This window comes from Lathyrus oleraceus, chromosome 6 (assembly GCF_024323335.1).
Source record: "Lathyrus oleraceus cultivar Zhongwan6 chromosome 6, CAAS_Psat_ZW6_1.0, whole genome shotgun sequence".
Taxonomy (NCBI): Eukaryota; Viridiplantae; Streptophyta; class Magnoliopsida; order Fabales; family Fabaceae; genus Lathyrus; species Lathyrus oleraceus.
The window spans coordinates 262,128,792-262,147,615 of NC_066584.1; positions in this window are offsets into that span (position 1 = coordinate 262,128,792).

Sequence of the window (18,824 nt, forward strand, 5' to 3'; positions counted from 1 at the left end):
GAGGACCAATGTCCTGGGTAAAAGGTCCAACATCATTCCAGAGGACAAAGACATGAATGAAGAAGATCTCAACAGTGGGAAGGGTACTCACTACTTTAAATATGGAGGATATGGACACATTAGACCAGAATTCCCTAACTATATAAGGAAATAGAAAAAGGGGTTAACCGTTACTTGGTATGATTTTGAAAGTGAAGATGAAGGGGAAACTGCAAACAATGTAATGGCATATTCTAGAAGATGTGTGTCTGAAGGAGAGACCAATATTGAAGATATGTATGAAGTAGAGCTAGCTATTTCTTTCAGGATCATGTTAAACAATGGGAAATAAGCATGTTCATCTATAGACATCCAGAAGAAAACCATTGGTGCTCCTTCGAAGGAATCAAAGGAACTTGCTTCAACCATCTCAAGTGGAGAAAAAGAGATTTCATCTCTAAATTCCAAATTCAAAAACTTAATTCATTTTGAAAGTAAGTTTAAAAATAAATCAAGTTTACATGACGAAAAATAGAGTTTAAAGAGATAATCAAGGTTGAAGGTATGTGCATGGAAGATACAAACAAAATGATTCCCCCAAAGAAGGTTGATATTTATGGAGAAAAGACTAAAGATCTGAGGTTGAACCACATATCACAACATCGTGCTTAACATGTGGCACCTCATCATAGGAAGAATAAGAAGCAGACTCTGATATGTGACCATTGTGGAAAATATGGACATACAAAGCTCTATTATTTCAAATGGCTTAAGTTAAACATCAGAGGACAAAAAGGAAGAACTTGCCAAGAAGAAGTGGAAATGAAATGTTTCATAAACCAACTCCATAAATCATACATAACATAGAGTTTCCTCAAGGAAAGAATAGTATGGTACCATTCATATGGCCAAAGGTAAGACTGCTCATGGAAATTGATCAAAAGGAAGAATCAAGGGCTCAAGGAAAGTAGTTAATCATAGTCAGAAAAAGGTTCCACTAAGAAAAGACTTATCTACCAATGTGAACCAATTGTGTATTCAAAGGAAAAAAACGAACTTTAAGAGTGATGTAACCAGTAAGGGTCAAGAAGTATTTTTGAAGAAGGTCATATAGCAAAAGACATCAAGAATTTGAAAGACCTCGAGATTGATAAAGTTGGTTGGTATAAGAAGAAAGGTCTTCCAAGATGTTAGAAAAGATGTTCCAACATCTGTCTCAAGAGTATGATTCACATCTTAAGAATGTCTCTAGACTTAAGCAAGAAGTTTTCATTAAAGGGAAAGTTGATGGTCAGGATGGAGGTCCTCTCAACTTTGAACAACCTACCTTGGTTCAGATGAAGAAGCCAAATAAGAATAATGGTTATGACTCAAAATTGGTTAGTAAAGCTGAAAGTAATGAATTGAAATTGAACTACAAGAAGTATGAATTAGATAATTTCAGTCCATAACAAACCTTTTGATGTTGAGAATAATATAGATGCATATGGAGATATGAGTTTTGTTTCACTCAGGTATGGGCCTATGAGAAGTCTTCATGAAATCAAAATGTCCTTTGGTGAAGATTCCCAGAAAACCAGGTTGACAAATACTGATGGTGATAATGATATATCAGTCATCATGTTAAACATGTTAGATGATTATCAAGTGCATAAGGAAGTTGATGAACTTAGCCATGAAGATATTGAGGGTGATAGTGTTATAACTGATGTTGATTGTCAAGATCATGCATTAAAAGATGTGAAGACACATGGTCAAAGTGTGATATGCAAGAATTAAGCCATTCTTCTAATTTTCACTTCAAAGAATGATATGTCCCCTCAGAATGATGAAGATCAGCCCACAAGTGGTGATAGTGAGAAGCATGTTGTTTCCTTGATATTTACTGAAATATATGTGAATTGGTTCTTGAATGCTTCATATGACATTGCCATCTTAAGAGATAATAAGGACTTGTTATTACACACAAGGGTGGGAAGTAAGACAATGCCATATGTTCAACAAAGGGTGATTGAGTATGAGTTCAACATGACTGAAGATGTGAGCTACCTTCCTGATTTTCAAGAAGAGAAAATGAAGAATTCCTCATGTGGTTCCTTAGGAAGTAGCTGCACTCATCTTGGAGGGAGTAATCCTATGATCAAAGATGTCATCAAAATTGATAAGGAAGATGTTGTACAAGTTATGACAAATATCGTACGTGACAAAATGGTAATTGAGTTCCCAAGGCTGATGAAGAATGAGCAAGCTAGCCTTGTTCGTGGAGTAAAAAGAAGCCCAAAATCATACACAGATGCTGAAGCAAATGCCTTGGCCATTGTGAAAAGAATGAATGTCAAAGAAATCCTCACTCTCAAAGTGTCTTACTTGGTTGAAGAAAGTCCGTTAAAGAGAATGTGGTTGTATCACAAAAGGATATGCCTTGAGAGGAAGTTGTCAACAAAAGTTTTGAGAATTGAAGAAGTGGTAAAACTATTGAAAGAAGGATGTCGAATCTTGTCATTAGATAACGTTGATCATACAACTACTGGGAGTAGTGGTAAACCGTTGCTCGAGATAAAGTTAGTATTGAAAGAGAATAAAATAGAACAAGATGTTTTGACATTGTTCTGGAATATCCTAAGGGTTGTAAAGTATTCAACAATTCCAAATCAACAAAGAAAAAAATGAAAATCTTGACATGTGTCATCACTTCATTAGGGAATTTGTTGAAGAAAATGAGGAAGCTCTTGAAGACATGGCAACTGAAAAACAGTTGGATAATAATCTCACTAAGGCATTAAGATATACTCTTAATGCCTGCTCGTGTGAGAATTAATAACAGTCAAAGATAAGGAGGTTGCATGGGAGTCTATCTCCCACTATGTTTGTGCTGCACATGAAACAATACATAATTTGCTTGTTTTTATACCTCCTTTTATATGGAATTGCGTTACAAACAAGGATCTTAATCTTCTGCTATTTTTCTCTTGCTACCTTCACATATGCATTTCAAAATAAGTGAGGTGTTGTACATTCGAAACCCTCTAAAAGAATTATGAAAGAAAATAAGATTAAAAGGGTTAGGCCTTCTACAAATGGTGATTATGCAATGTCATCTATAGTTGACAAGAAGACTTTTACCAAGAGGAATTATGTGAAGAAGAAACATATTCAGAAATATGATTATGACTTAGAGGCTAATGAAAATTGTATTTCCTACAATAACTATAGAGGATGGATTTAAGAATAAGCTCAGATGTTCTGGCCCTTTTATGTTTTTGGATTTGTAAAGGCTCTATAGCCTATTTTATTTTTCTAATTTAAAGACAACTTTAATGTTGTACATTGTTTGATGTTGTTCTGGTTGTTTCTCATGTTTTTGGGTATGTATATGTTAACATAACCCTTGAATGGATGACCTTGTATATGTTATTCTCTATGCATAATGAATTCATTAAAGGACTAACCCTTTGCCAAATTATGAAGAAAAAAAAGGGAGTAATAAGATGGAGTGGTGTATATGTTGTGTGCATATAAACTTGGTGATTATTTAGTACTAGCTATTTAGGAAGTGCTAATATTATGTTCCATGCTAGAGCATCGGGCAGGACATCTGGTTCTGGTCCTTGTATTTGTGAAAACATATATATATGTGTTAGTAGTATTCATTGCATATTTTGATATTAACTACTAATTGATTGTGTGTGCATGACTAAGTATTTGAATGATTGCATACTGACATATGTTAGTTTGTAGGATTGCATGTTATTAACTGTGATACTGAATTCATGCATGACTAAGTATGTGATCGATTGCATGATTTTCTGTTTGGTTTGGAGCAACTTAATGGACTATGTGTAAGCATCTGTATTGATGCTTCTGACTTCTACGACTGCAGGTGCTTAAATATGATACATGGAAGTTGTTGTTGTTCCTGAAATGCTCTGAAGATCAAGTACATTTACTGGTTGTTACTTGTTCTCATGGAAGAAGTGCTTTTTATCTTGAAGAGTTATTTTGCCACAATTTTCCAAAATGGGAGATTATTGTTCCTAATTGATTGGTCATTTGGATTGGCTGCATTTAGAAAAACAACAACTTATAGAAGTGTCTAAGTATTCAAGATTGGTCTAGCTTGCTAAAGTTGTACGGAACTATGAAAGAGACACATGCTGGGCACGATGGTACGACATCTGGGTATTGTGCAACCAACATTAGATTACTGTGTTTTAACAAAATCTTTTAAGAAGATTCAATTATGTTTTATTGATATTGGTTTAAAAATATGATTATATGATTTGTTAGACAGTTGTGAAGATCAAATCAGATTTAAAAAAGATTTAAATTTGAATTTATAATAAACCAAATCATATCTTTTTTGGGAAGATATTCAATGAGTAAATCAAATATCCAACAAATTATGCAAAGATTATGGACGAAAATAACTGCAGATCCATAAGGAAAAAGCTCAGAGTTATTTTGATATATAAGAAGCTCAAACCTACATTAGAAAGAAAGCATTCCCATTGAATAATTTAGAGTTATAGGGTTTACAAGAGTCCTTTTCAATTTTATGTACACCTCTATGTTTCAGTAACTTGACATATAAGGTTTGTCTAGTTGAGTTATAAATTCAACATTGTTATGTACACCTCTATGTTTCGGTAACTTGGCATAAAAGGTTTATCTAGTTGAATTGTAATATTCAACATTCTTTCGTCTTGTTAAGATTGAAGTTGGTCACTAGGGTTTACTGGTTGTTTTCCCATGTCACTAGTTGTATGGTAGAGAAGAAAGTGAGTAAGTTCTCATGTTTAAGGGATGACTCTAAATAGAAATTCATTGGATAGTGTTAGGATGAGGCATTGAACAACATAGGATTTGTTGTTGCTTGTAAGTTTAATTGTACTAAGCTACTAGTAATGAATATCCTTTTTTAGGTTGTGGACTCATCCCCCCAAACGTAGGTGTAGCTTCACCGAACTGGGTAAATAATTGATTGTGTTCTTTATTGTTTTTTTGCTCCATCATCTAGTACTTGTTATTGTATTGGTTCTTGTGTATCTTGTTAAACAGGTTGTTAAAGCACCAAGTTTAACATTTGTCCTTTAAAGAACATAATTTCATTATTATCATTCATGGATGCGTACTTTAAACTCAACCAAATCCCTATGCACGAAGTAGATAAAGACAAAGTCGCCTTCATAACTAAACGTGTCAACTGCTGATATAACATCATGCCATTTGGCTTAACGAATGAAGATGCAACATATCAAAGGATGAAGAATAATATTTCTGAAGAATAAATTGGCGAAACACAAGTGTTGTACATGGACAACATGATCATAAAAACTAGCAGAGAATAGAAGCATGATGAACACCTTGCAAACATGTTCAAACGAGTTTGACATTATAATATGAGGCTTAACCCTGAGAAACACACCTTTGGGGTTAGGTCGGAAAATTCTTGGTTTTTTATTTAACATAGAGAGGCATGTGAGTTAACTCATACAAGTGTGAAACAATGATCAAAATGGAGGCTCTTACTACAAAGAAAGGGATAATGAAATTGAACAGGATGCTCACAACCCTAAATAAGTTCATCCTGTTATCAGTTCAACATATTTTGCTAGTATACATGTTGTTGAAGAAAGAAACAAACTTCGAGTCAACCCAAAAATTCGAACATGCGTTTGAATCACCAAAATAAACCATATATGTCCACCGACTTTGTCTAGACCATCAATCAAGGAGACATTATCCTTGTACCTAGAAGTATATATTGAAGTGATTAGTACCATCCTCACCCGAGAACCGGTATCCATTCAAAAGCCATTATACGTCATATTTAAACCATTAGCAGGTCTGCAAACGCTCTACCAAAAGATAGAGGATACCACCATAGTGTTATAACGACATCGATAAATTTAAGCCGCTACTTATTGGCACACTCCATCATCGTCCGAACCAACTTACCCCTAAAATAGGTTCTTCACAGGCTGGACGATAGAGTGGTCTATTGAGATCTATGAATTTGACATATCCTTCGAGCCAAGAAAGGCACTAAAGGATAAAGTGTTTGTGGACTTCCTAGCATAAATTAAGTTTGTCACCTTAGAGCCAAGTGCAACATAGACCATGTTCACAAACGGCTCATCCAAAAACAGAGGAAGTGGCACCAGCCTCACATTGGGAAGCGGGATTAGGTTGGTTGTTGAAGTATCATCATGTTTCAAGTTCACCACTACTAATAACCAGGAAATATATGAAGCCTTTATATTCGGTCTCATGCTAGCGTCTGATATAGGTGACGAAGAAATCAAGTTGCAAACAAACTCACAACTGGCTATATCTCAAGTCAAGGGAGGAAGCAAAAACCTAAAATCCATGACTACAAAAGTACGTCAACCTAACTAAAGAGGAGTTGTTTAGGTTCAGGTCACATGAAATCATGCATATATCGAGAGAGAAAAACATCATGGTATACTTATTGTCCAAGCTTCTAAGTACAAGAAATGCAGAGATCAACCACTTATGGATACATGAAACTTAGGCAGGCCTATCATCGAAAACCCTGAAGTGGTGATGGCAATCACATATGGTAACTCACAATATTCCTATATATCGTTGATAATTGCATATATCGAGCATGATATACTTCCATCTAACCCTACCTATGTTAGTCTCATGAAGAGGCTAGGTGACAAAGAAGTCAAGTTGCAAACAAACTCATAACTAGTTGTGTCTCAAGTTAAGGGAGAAGCAAAAACCAAAGATCCATTACTAAAAAGTACGTCAATCTAACTAGAGAGAAACTGTTCAGGTTCAAGTCACATGAAATCATGCATATACCGAAAGAGAAAAACATTATGGTAGACGTATTATCCAAGATTGGAACCACAAGAAATGCAGAGATCAACCACTTATTAATATAAGAAACCTTAGGCAGGTCTAACATCAAAAACCTTGAAGTGGTGATGGCAATCACATATGGTAACTCACAATATTCCTATATATCATTAATAATGGTGTATATCGACCATGGTATACTTCCCTCCGACCCTTACTATGTTAGTCTCATATAGATGATAATCAGTTTATACTCTACCCTATGATGGACAGTATATAAAACAGGCTTGTCAACCCCTCTCTTCAAATGTGTTGAAAGGTAAAAAGCCACACATATACTTGCTGAGGTACACAAGGGTATATTTGGGAAACACATATGGGTCATAACCTTAGTCGAAAAGGTTCTCAAAGTCTGTTACTACTCTCCATCCATGGTCCAAGATGCCAAAGCATGTGTAAAAATTATGAGCAGTGCTAGAAGCACGTGGATATCCATATCGCCCCTCTGACATAGCTCAGTTTGTTGATAACAACATGAGAAGTTGAAGTTCCTAACTATCATGGTTGATTATCACACTAAATGGGTAGAAGCATAAGCATTAACAAAGATAAATAAAACCAACATACAAAAGTTCTTCAAGCAATGTATCCTAGTGAGACCCATGATCCCACAATCCACTTTACCAATGATGAGATGTATTTCGCTGACAAAAATTTGAAAAAACTCTTTGAAGACTTAAGAATAATACATCACTTTACAACAATAGAACACCCTTAGGCCGCCATCCAGGTTATACTGAGAGGATTTAAAAGAAATCCTGAGGGCTCCAAGGAGAATTGGGTAGAAGAGTTCTCATATGTCCTCTAGGCATGTGGAACTACACCTCATAATATGACCGATGAAAATCCGTTTATGATTACTTACGAGACCGAAGTTGGCATCCCATTTAAATAGGGGAGATAAGCTAGAGAACAGTTCATCCTCTACTAGAGGAAAAAAACATGAAAACCATCATGGAAGAGCTATATCTCTTATAAGAAAAATTATGTTTTTCCGCACTCACAAATGCTACCGTGAAACAAGTTGCAGACATCAAGTACAACAAGAAAGCTATACCCCAAAGAATTTCCAACACGACGATCTTATCCGTGGAGGACCAACATCAGAGGGAAAACACTATAGACAATAAGTTTTCTCCCAAATAAAAAATTACCATATCAATTTTGGCTTAGCACAAAAAGCAAAGCCCTCGAGACTTTACATGGGGAAGTTATCCCCAGGACCTAGAGTTCCACCAAGTTAAAACAATACTTTAGCTAACTCATACCTAGTTTAAATAATAATGGGAAGGCAAAAAATCTGAAAAAATGTAATGACATTGAAATGAATAATTAAATGACTTTTTACCATTTTGTCTATCTGAGTTTCTTTTTTAAGGGAAAGAAGAGCATAGTAGTATGCTAACACAACTAAGCTTGGAATTTTGAAAGAAATATGGACAAATCCACACCATGAAAACCCTATATTTGTACTAGTCACTCCGTAACTCAAGTGATAGAGCCATGGGTATGTCGGTCTTGAATCGAGTTTTTACATGGGGTCGGGAATGGGATTTGCCCCTCTCCAGAGTGCGATCCCTAGAGACATCAAGATAATGATGAAATAAAATAATTAAAGATGCACAATGATAAAATAAAATCATTAATTATGCATAATGATGAAATAAACTCATTCACGAAGGCAAATGATAAAACAAAATTATCTGCACGAGAATGAGAAAGTATATCCACTTATAAAGACAAAGCAAAATTAACATTCATGAAAGATAACAATTATAATAAATTTGAGCAAACACCACAACCATCAACCAAAAGCAAAAAGATATGATTAAACAATAAAATAAATTCAATCACAGTCTTCAAGCTTCTTATGTAGGTCCTTCAGAAGATCCTCATAGGTTTCCACCTCCTTGGAATGATATTTTTTCTCCTTTTCCAAAGCGTCCTCCAACTCCGTCACCATTGTCGTTGAAGTATTGAGAGAGTCATGACATCAGCCAAATATTTTTCAACCTTAGCCAACAAATCCTCCTTCTCCTTTAACGTTCCATCTTGAAGTTTGACTTTAGTCAGACAAATGTTTGTTTCAGTATTCATTTATTCAAAATTCTATAGTGGTCATGCTTTTCTTTCTAAAAAATTCATACAAACATTATTTACTTTATCAGTTGTTATCGTTGTTGGCAGTCTAATATATTCAAGAGAAACAAAACCAGATAATCAGAATACTCATAGTAATCCAAAAGTTTGGAGTGTAAGGGAACTTCAAATTCTAATTGTTATTAGTCTCTTCTTACAAATGGTACTTATCTTTTTTAATATGAGGATGACATATATAGTTTATAAAAGCCTAAATTGGTACTCATCTCTAAAATATGTAAAAATTTCATTCCAATGAAATATATCGAAGCATTGAAACATATACTCAACGCCCATAACATTGATCTTCTTAATGTCAAGGTCTTCGTAATGCATGGATGAAAAAATAGAAAAAATATTGTGATTGAGTTAGAGACATATTAAGAGACAAATTTAACAACAAATTATCGGTCATTTTTTGAGTTTAATGCATTTTCTTCTTTTGCGACAAATTTAGTAACAAATTCAGGGTTTAACCTATGAATATTCACCATCTTTTTCTTATGCAACAAACTTAGCGTTCAAAGTATTTATCTCTATATAATTAATGATTAATTAATATAAAACGGTTACAAATTGCCATGTGGCACACCATCTCAACATCTTTTCCATGTTATCATGGCACATGGCATGACATGTCATCCTCAGTTAACTGAAGTTAATTAGAGGGACTATTATTATAGAAGAAGACTTTTTGGAGGACGAATGTTTGAAAGAAATATTTTGAGAGACTAGAAATAAAATATGGTATATTTAGGGGACCACAAACTTATTTAGCCTATTATTTTTTGTCATGCAAAAAATAAATCCAATAAAATATAGATACATTAAAAAAATGGTAAAGTACTAGTACCGAGTTCGTATCGATACTGGTACATACTATGTTGTATTTCATATTTTTCTTATTATTCCAATTCAAGAAAAAATTATATTAATATAATGGCTAATTTTTATATTTAGTTCTTTTTTCTTATAATTTAACACAATTTTGATATTTTGAATTTTTATTGTGAATGAAAAAATACTTACTCTCTCATATTTATATAAAAAAATATTTCTATTGATTTTAAAAAATATTTAATATATTTGTGATCCTTCTAAAAATATCAAACTTCACTTTTAGTCCATCATAAAATTTCCTTTAATGAATTATCCTCCTAATATTTTTCATCCACATTTTTGATTCCCCGTTTTAAGTGTCTCTAATAGAAGATGACAAAATTTTGTCATTTTGGCAATTTAAGTGATGACCAAGGTGAATTTAATTAGATGAAATTACAACATGAAATATATTTATTTAAACAAATTTGTTTTTTAGGAAATAATTATTAAAAAGACATCTTCCCTAATTAGTTTACCTTATGCCACCCTCTTCCCCAATTTTTGTTTCACTTTGCATGCAGAAACGCAGAAGTTCAACCATATTCGCTTCAACGTTCACTAGTGCAAAAAGGAGATTCAACATTAGTTTTTTAGATATTTAACATTGACTTTTTTATCGATGTTATAGTTACCGATATTGTAAGTCGGACTTTGACACCTATTTTGTAACTAGTATAACAAATACATTTAACAACTAATTTAAACCGGTGTGAAATGCTTATGAGCATGTGTAATATATGTCAATTTGGCACTACTGGACATTATTTAACGTCTATTATTACTAAAAGTAGGTGTTAAATGTTAGCATTCAACATATCTTTAGGATGAAATAGGTGTTAAATATCCATAATTTACACCTATTTTGAAAATCTAGTCTTGTATGTCAATATTTAATACATGTTCCAGTCTTTTATATATATATATATATATATATATATATATATATATATATATATATATATATATATATATATATATATATATATATATATATATATATATATATATATATATATATATATATATATATATATATATATATATTACACAATGTAAATACAAAGTTGATTATTAGACAACAAAAAAACTAAGTATAAGCTAACAAATCATCATTAATGTTGTGTAAAATTTGCACATTGTTTCCCTTACTATTTGGATTAATCTCTCTTGAGAGAGTCTGCCTTTACAAAATATTAGATACAAGAAAAAAAAATAGAAACTTAAACACATGGTAAAAACCACTAACGAAACATAATGAATGTTATCCCAAAATCAAACCAACTAAATACAATATTGCCACCAAAAAGGATACTTTGTCATACAGGCCTCCAGAAACCATTTGACAAGCTTTCGTTGTGGAGTTATCAACCTCCCTCTGTTCCTTAAGTGTCACCTAATACAATGAAGAAGGAATCAAAAAATTACAATGCAAAAATATGAGATTCAGTCCAAATTTAAATCAGTAGAAAAGCTTACTATGTCATTTCTAGACTCCCTTGTCTTTGACAAAGCAAAGTATGTTCCATTTGAATTTTGAACCACTATAGTTGACTGTCAAATTTTAGAAGCAAAAGTTGCATGGTTGAGGATAAGACTCGGTTGCATAAAATCAGTCGTACTCATTTCTCCCCTTAAAATGTCTAATCTTCCCCGCAACATGAATCCACACACTAATTAAAATTAGCCTAAACAAACAGATAATACAAACTATTTTTTTATAGATATAGAAAAAAAGCATAGGCAAACACCAACTAATCTTCCCTACAACATGACCCCATACAACTATAAAAATTAACTTAAATAATTACAAAGTACAAACTAATTGGTAGACATATATTTCAAATTTGATAATATGGAAACTTCTCAAAGTTGTTTCAACCATCTATCAAGTCAAAATTTGGCCCCATAGAGCTCCATAGTTGCATACCTGAATATAGTGTGTAATAAAATAATACCTTTAACAGTAGAAGCAGTCAGCCACAATGATAAGGCCCAATGACTCAGGATTCAATTGGAAGCATTATTGTGAGCCTTATAATACAAAATAATTCCACTGCATAAGATAATTAGATGATTAAGTTAGCAACAGGGACAAAGCCAAACTTAAGTGAATTGGTGGCAACTATAAAATTTAAAATATCCAACACTAAACATGTGAAAATAATAATGAAAAGGATAATTGGTTTTCTTTCAATCAGGGTTGCTCTTATTGTTATTTTTATATCTCTTTATAATCTTATACCTACCCAACTCCATTTATTTTCTTAAAAAACCAACACCATTTATTTCTTGCCTTCTCTATTTTCTTGGTCATTACAATAGAGACATAAGAAAATAAAAGTTGGGCATGAAATGTCATATTCAATAGAACAGATTTGAGTGTTAGATTTCCTCAACAAATTTCATAATCAAAAGTTAAGGAATACCAATTTCAATGATTCTAGGATGCCATATAATCACACAACTGCTAGTTTAATTATATATCTACACAGAAAAAACAAAACTCATCAGCAAGGGGAAATTAGTGAGACTAGATCTGTACAAAACAACTGTAATTGAAGTCTCTAATCACTTTAGAAAAATAAAAGAAAAAAGTCACAGAAAATGGTTAAAACTTAAATAGTACAAATGCAAATTAATTAATTGTTTGAAGCTATGACACGAAAAGAAAAGTGAATAACAAGTATATCGATTAAACCAAAAATACTCATCCACACGGAAATAACAGAACCACAAAATTATTGAGAGAGGACAATAATCATAAATATGAGCTTATACGCTATAATCAAAGGATTAAAAAAATTGATTGAACCATATTATAAGGCTTTAGGGGGAAAAGAAGAAAAATAATCTAAAAATAATGAGAGAAGGGACACTGATTTTGAGAGAGGATGAATTGAGAGAGTTATTGAGAGAGGTTATGAATAAATAGTAGCTTTATTCAAAGATTTTATCGAGAGAAAGGTTGATTCACAAATCTTATCGAGACAGAGAGAGAGATTGAAGTGGTTTTGAATATGTTCAATAGGGTTTTTTTAGGGTTTGATTGGTGACTCTGTTAGAGAGATAAACTAAGAGAGGAATCGAGAGAGGAATGCCAAATTCAAGGGTTTCAAATTTCGAACAAGTTCCGAAGTTGTTGGAAAAAGTGGTGTTTGAAGTGGCGGTGCATGTGTTTGATGAAGCAGAATAATCTTCACGTTTTTATTTTTTTAATTTTGGTTACTGGAACGAAAGTAGAGTGTGAGCGCGAGAACTTATCACACCTAATTTTCCTAAAATCATATATAGATTTATAATTACAAATTTCGCACTACTTTAATAATTAATTTATCACACTAGTTTTTTTTTTTTTGTAAAAAGAGGTATGTATTTATAATTACAAATTTTTCACTGCTTTATTTTATGCCTGTTTTTTTTAAATTAAGTGTCACATACTAACATATTTAATTTATTATAAATTTTACACCCTTTTTTTAATAAAAGAGATATAATATTAATAATTCTATTGTCATTTGTGCACTAGTGGTTATCTTCTAAGATAAACCCAACCAAAGTCATTTCCATGTCTTCCTAATCTATAAAAATTTGAGATGGAAATTTGTGTGGATGTCAGGTCGTATAGTTTTGTACCAATGCAAGAAGGGACCTAATAAATGAAGACTTTTTTGGAGATGTTCATTTTGGCGGGATGATAAAAAAATGTGGTTTGTTCATATGGGATGAAGACATGTGAGTAAATGTTATAAATGAAGATGAGAGCAATGTGAACGAGTTATAAGTTGTAGGTTATTTGAAGGAGTTGTATGAAGTTTCAAAGAAGAGGAACAAGTATTTGAAGAACAAATTGAATTCAAAGACATTTGCTGGAAAATAAAAAATATTATGTTTTGTAATCTCTTTTATGTTTAATGTCTAGTTTGTAATAAAATATAAATGTTGAATGAGCCTTTGAATTATATTTTTTTTTACCCAAAGCCTTTGAATTAGATTGTTAATGAGTGAACCCAGTTGTTGATTTGATGTTGAAACTACACATCATTGAAATTCATGTATTGATAACTATTTTTAATAGAATGTTGGTATTGGTTAGACAATTGATATGGTTAGACAATTTTTGACATAACCATGCATAATGTGTAGTCGACATGTTATCTTATTTTGACTTAATTTGACATAGGTTGACCTAATTTGGGACTGATATTTGCCTTTCTTTGACTTAAATTTACCATAATAACACTCTAATTTTAGACATATTCTAGCCTTAGTTTGGCTTAATCATTTTATAATTTGGCCAATACGAATAACAAAACCCTATTAGGACAGTGCAAAACAATATGTTATGATATCATCATTTAAAACCTATGACAATAGTAGTAATAATATTGCACAATAATTCAAGATGACATTGATGGTTTCATTTCATGAAAGAAACCAGAATTCTTATAGTAGTAATAATATTATAGGCTGTTACAGTACTAAACAAAAGTTGTTTTAACAACAGAAGATGGATTGTTGGATTCTAGTTCATACATCCAGATACAAAAGAGATATATGATGTTACTTAATCATCACAATACATTGTTCATGATGATACATAATCCTTATAGTACAAACATAGTCAAAACAAAACAAAAGTACATAATTCATTACTGAAACCATTGAGATAGGCCCTTGCAAATTTTATCTCAACTTTTCATTCTCCTAGCACTGCCACTAACTGTGTATTCTTCTTCTTCTTCAGGAATCACAACCGAATCTTCAACATGTTTTCCATGTCCTAATATGTCCCGTTTTTTAATGCCATAAGTCTATAACACTTTCAATAAGGATGATGCCATTTTTTTAAAATTATTATTATTTTTATTGTTATTATTATTATTATACTGCAAATTAGGTTTCTAAATGAACATGAATAAACTAGACATTCAAATTTCAGATTAATTGAATTTTCTGAACATTTTTGAAGGAATTATTCAAATATTTATTATTTCTAATGATCTTCACATCTTCACATTGAATGAAAGATAACAAAGTCAAAAAAATTTAGGTTTAATATATTTTTTGGTTCCGTATGTTAACATTGAGATTCATTTTGCTCCTTAACTTAAAAAATTAGCGATCGATTTTTGATATTTTTCGTCGCTAATTAAACAAAAAGGACTAACATGGTACATTTTAAAGAGTTAAGAAAGTCATATGAATTTTTTTAAAGTTAAATGAGCAAAATTAGCCTCATGGTTAACATACGTGGACCAAAAAGGCTAAATTCTACTACTCAATTATAAAATAATACAATCTCCATTATACTCATGCCCACAAGACAATCTCTTTACCATATCTCCACGATTCACAATAGAAACATGCATCCAATAACTTCTCAAAATTCTAAAAAAAATCTCCTTTATCTAGAAGCATGCCTCCTAAAATTATCCTTAAAAAAACTAAAACTACATTGCTACCATTTGAAATCTTTTAAGGAAAGTTGGCTTCCGAGACAAATAAAAAAATAAGTTTGCCTCTGTTTATTATAAGCACTTGTATCATACGATTCATTTTGATTTCTTCTCAAATTGATGGCTAACCAATTTAAAATTTGGTAATTTTCTCATACTTTGATAAATTTAGAAAATTTGTGATTTATTGTGATAAGATAGAGTAATAATTAGGAAAATTTAAATAATACTTGAGTTGAGACAAAATTGAAACAAAGAAAAATCATTAAATAAATCGATGTAAAAGAATTAAAATGGGCCACCATACTCTTTTTATAAATTAAAAATGATGATATGTTTTAGTGAAGATCGCTACAAGAAATTTGATTTCTTGATAAGATCAAAATATGGTCCAATCCATAACCAAATGATCAAATCTCTCAAAATCACACAATATATTTTTTTAACAAAATTCATCTTATTTTTTATTCATTATTAGCTCCATGTTTATAGATATAAGGATAGTATATTGATTTTAGAATAATATCTCATAAAATACTAAAATTTTAGCCATTATTATATCAATAATGGCTTGAGGCTAAAAAGTTACACATTAAAAGATGGTGAATGAAGTGGATATTAATTACTTTGATAAACAATATCAATTCATAGTACTTATATTGCTTGTCCTTTTCTTTTCTTCGGTCCATTCTTTATATGGAGTGCAAACTCAGGAAGTTTAAAGCTCTAGAAGCTTTAAAATCGTTATAAGCACACAAAAAAACAAGTATTTTGGACCAAAATTGGAAAAGTTGGCTCTAAAACATTTTATTACAACATGGTGAATTAAGAACATTAAAATAGAGCAACAAACCCACATGTCATTTCCTCTTCATAATTTTGGATCAGAATGACAAGTTTTGACACATTTCCTTTCAATTGATCCCTCGATCCCATTTATTTGGTCATGAATTATTTTAGGGCACCATTGACTCTCCTAGCATGTGTCCTTGTCATATGACCTACTAGGCTTTGAATTATTTTATTTAAATCTTTTGATGCTCAATTTCCTCACCACAAATTCTTGAAATGAGTTATTCACCGCGAGTCTTTCATGATATTCATTTTGCTCTCTTTGATTTCGCCTTTTTATAGAAAACAAATGTTTCACTCTTTTCAATAAGAACTGTGGGAATTATACGCATGTTATTATTGATAACATTACTTAGGCGAGGATGATTCCCTATTTCTTTTCCTTTTTGGTTTCTCTTAATTTGACCGAAAGAAAATTGTCTATGTGTGTAAGGCGGTCCGTATGTATTGCCGCTATCAGAGAGGATGGTTATAGACATTCTAAAATAAAATAAAAAATCATATAATGGTTAAATTATATAACTTTTGAATAAATGATAGTTTCTTTAACATTTTAAGAATTCATGGACACATGCTGTTTTTCATAAAGTCGTTAGTAAGTTACTTATCATTGTGAATCCTGGAGATGTAGTGAAAAGTTTGTCTTTTGGCATGAGTAAAATTGATATTGCATTGTTCCATAGTCGAGCAGTAGAAATTTTTGACCATATTCATTCCCTTGAGTATGTATGAAAATGTGAACACTAGAGATGATGAAGTTGACTAGAATTTAGAAAACTCAATAAATATATAATTTAGTCTCTAATTCAATAATTGCTATAAACAGTAACCGGTTTTTTTTTTTCAATTAGTGGTTGAATTTACTATTTATATAATAAAATTAGGGGAAATTATAATCATTTTTCTCAAAAAAACTATTAAAAGGACAATGACATCTCATATAGTTTTAAAAATATATATCAATCTCCATAAATTCTCATCAAATAAACAAACATCTTCTTCCTTCCTCAGAGTACTAACGTAAGTGTTTAGTGAAAATTAAAAAACCGTAAAAATATATGACATTTAGGGACCGTTTCACTTAGGGACCGTTTCGTTGATAAATATTATTGAAGTGTATGAAGAAGAGAAATACTTGTCTATTTTCGAAAAATATAAAGATGAGTAATGTGTATTTTAAAATTAAAAGGGTATGTCAATGTCATTTTAATTGGTCTTAAGAGAGATGACAATAATTTTCACTATTAAAAATAATAACTAACGTATTATTATTTTGTTTTAAAATTTTAAAAAAACACATAATCATCATTGTCAATAATGTTACGTTTTGCATTTAATTAAATTATTTGGTCACATGACCAATTAATATGGGAGACCAATCCTACTAATCTATATAGACTTATTTAACTCACAACTAAAGAAAAATTGAAGACTAAAAAATTGAAAATCGATCTGTTAACGAAAGCTAATAATAAATACTAAATTAAAGATTTTTTTTAAAAGGACCATTATTAAAAAAACATATTACAAAGACTAAAAATTAATTTAGACATATTTAAAGGAACTAAAAGTTTATTTAATTTTAAGTAAAAAAACTTATTTTTACCAAATAAAATAAATAAATAAATTTTATGCATCTATGTGATTGAGTTGCATATTTAACTATACGTATTTAACAATTTAATTATTAATTATACTAAAAATAATTAATTTATACTTAAAGGTATATTAGACAAATTTAATATAATCAAATTTAATATCCAAACATAACTTACAAAGCCAAAAGTCATTCAAACATTCCATTAAAGATTTGAATGTTAATTTGACCTACGTGGAAAATTAGTCCAATATATTAATCCTAATAATCATCATTGGTAATATTAAAAAAAGTTTATTGCATTAAAATGTTGTTGACCTTAAAAGCATATTTGACCATTACTTAATTAAAAAAATTTAAAGAATTTTGTAAAATTATATATATATATATATATATATATATATATATATATATATATATATATATATATATATATATATATATATATATATATATATATATATATATATATGGGTAAGATTAAATGATATTAAAATTCTAAATTAAATGAACATAAATTTCACCGTTAATTCACATCTATATTCAATGAGTCATATAATAATTTTGATATTCTAATGTTTATCCATAAGATAACAAAATCATAAATTTATCTTCATTCACTCAAAAAAAAAAAAAAGTCATACTATTAGTTTTTTTTCCTCTTAGATTCTCTTCTCCATACAAGAGCATAATTGTAATTTGTGTATGTTAAATATTATAATTTTTTTTTATCAAATTACAACATAATTATTGCTTGCTTCATACATACTAGATACTATGTTTTTTTGGGTATAACAAATCTATTAAATAGATCTTTGTTTCTTACTACTAGTCTTACATTGTTTTTTTTTATAAATTTATTTATTTATAAAATAGACTAAATAGATAAGCACATGCATAGAATTTAAAATAAGTAAAATTTTTTTATATCAACATCATAATTTACTTTTATTTTGTTTTAACACATCAACATCATCTATTCACTAATTATTAAAAGCACAAAGACAACATGCATGTTCCGATAAGTT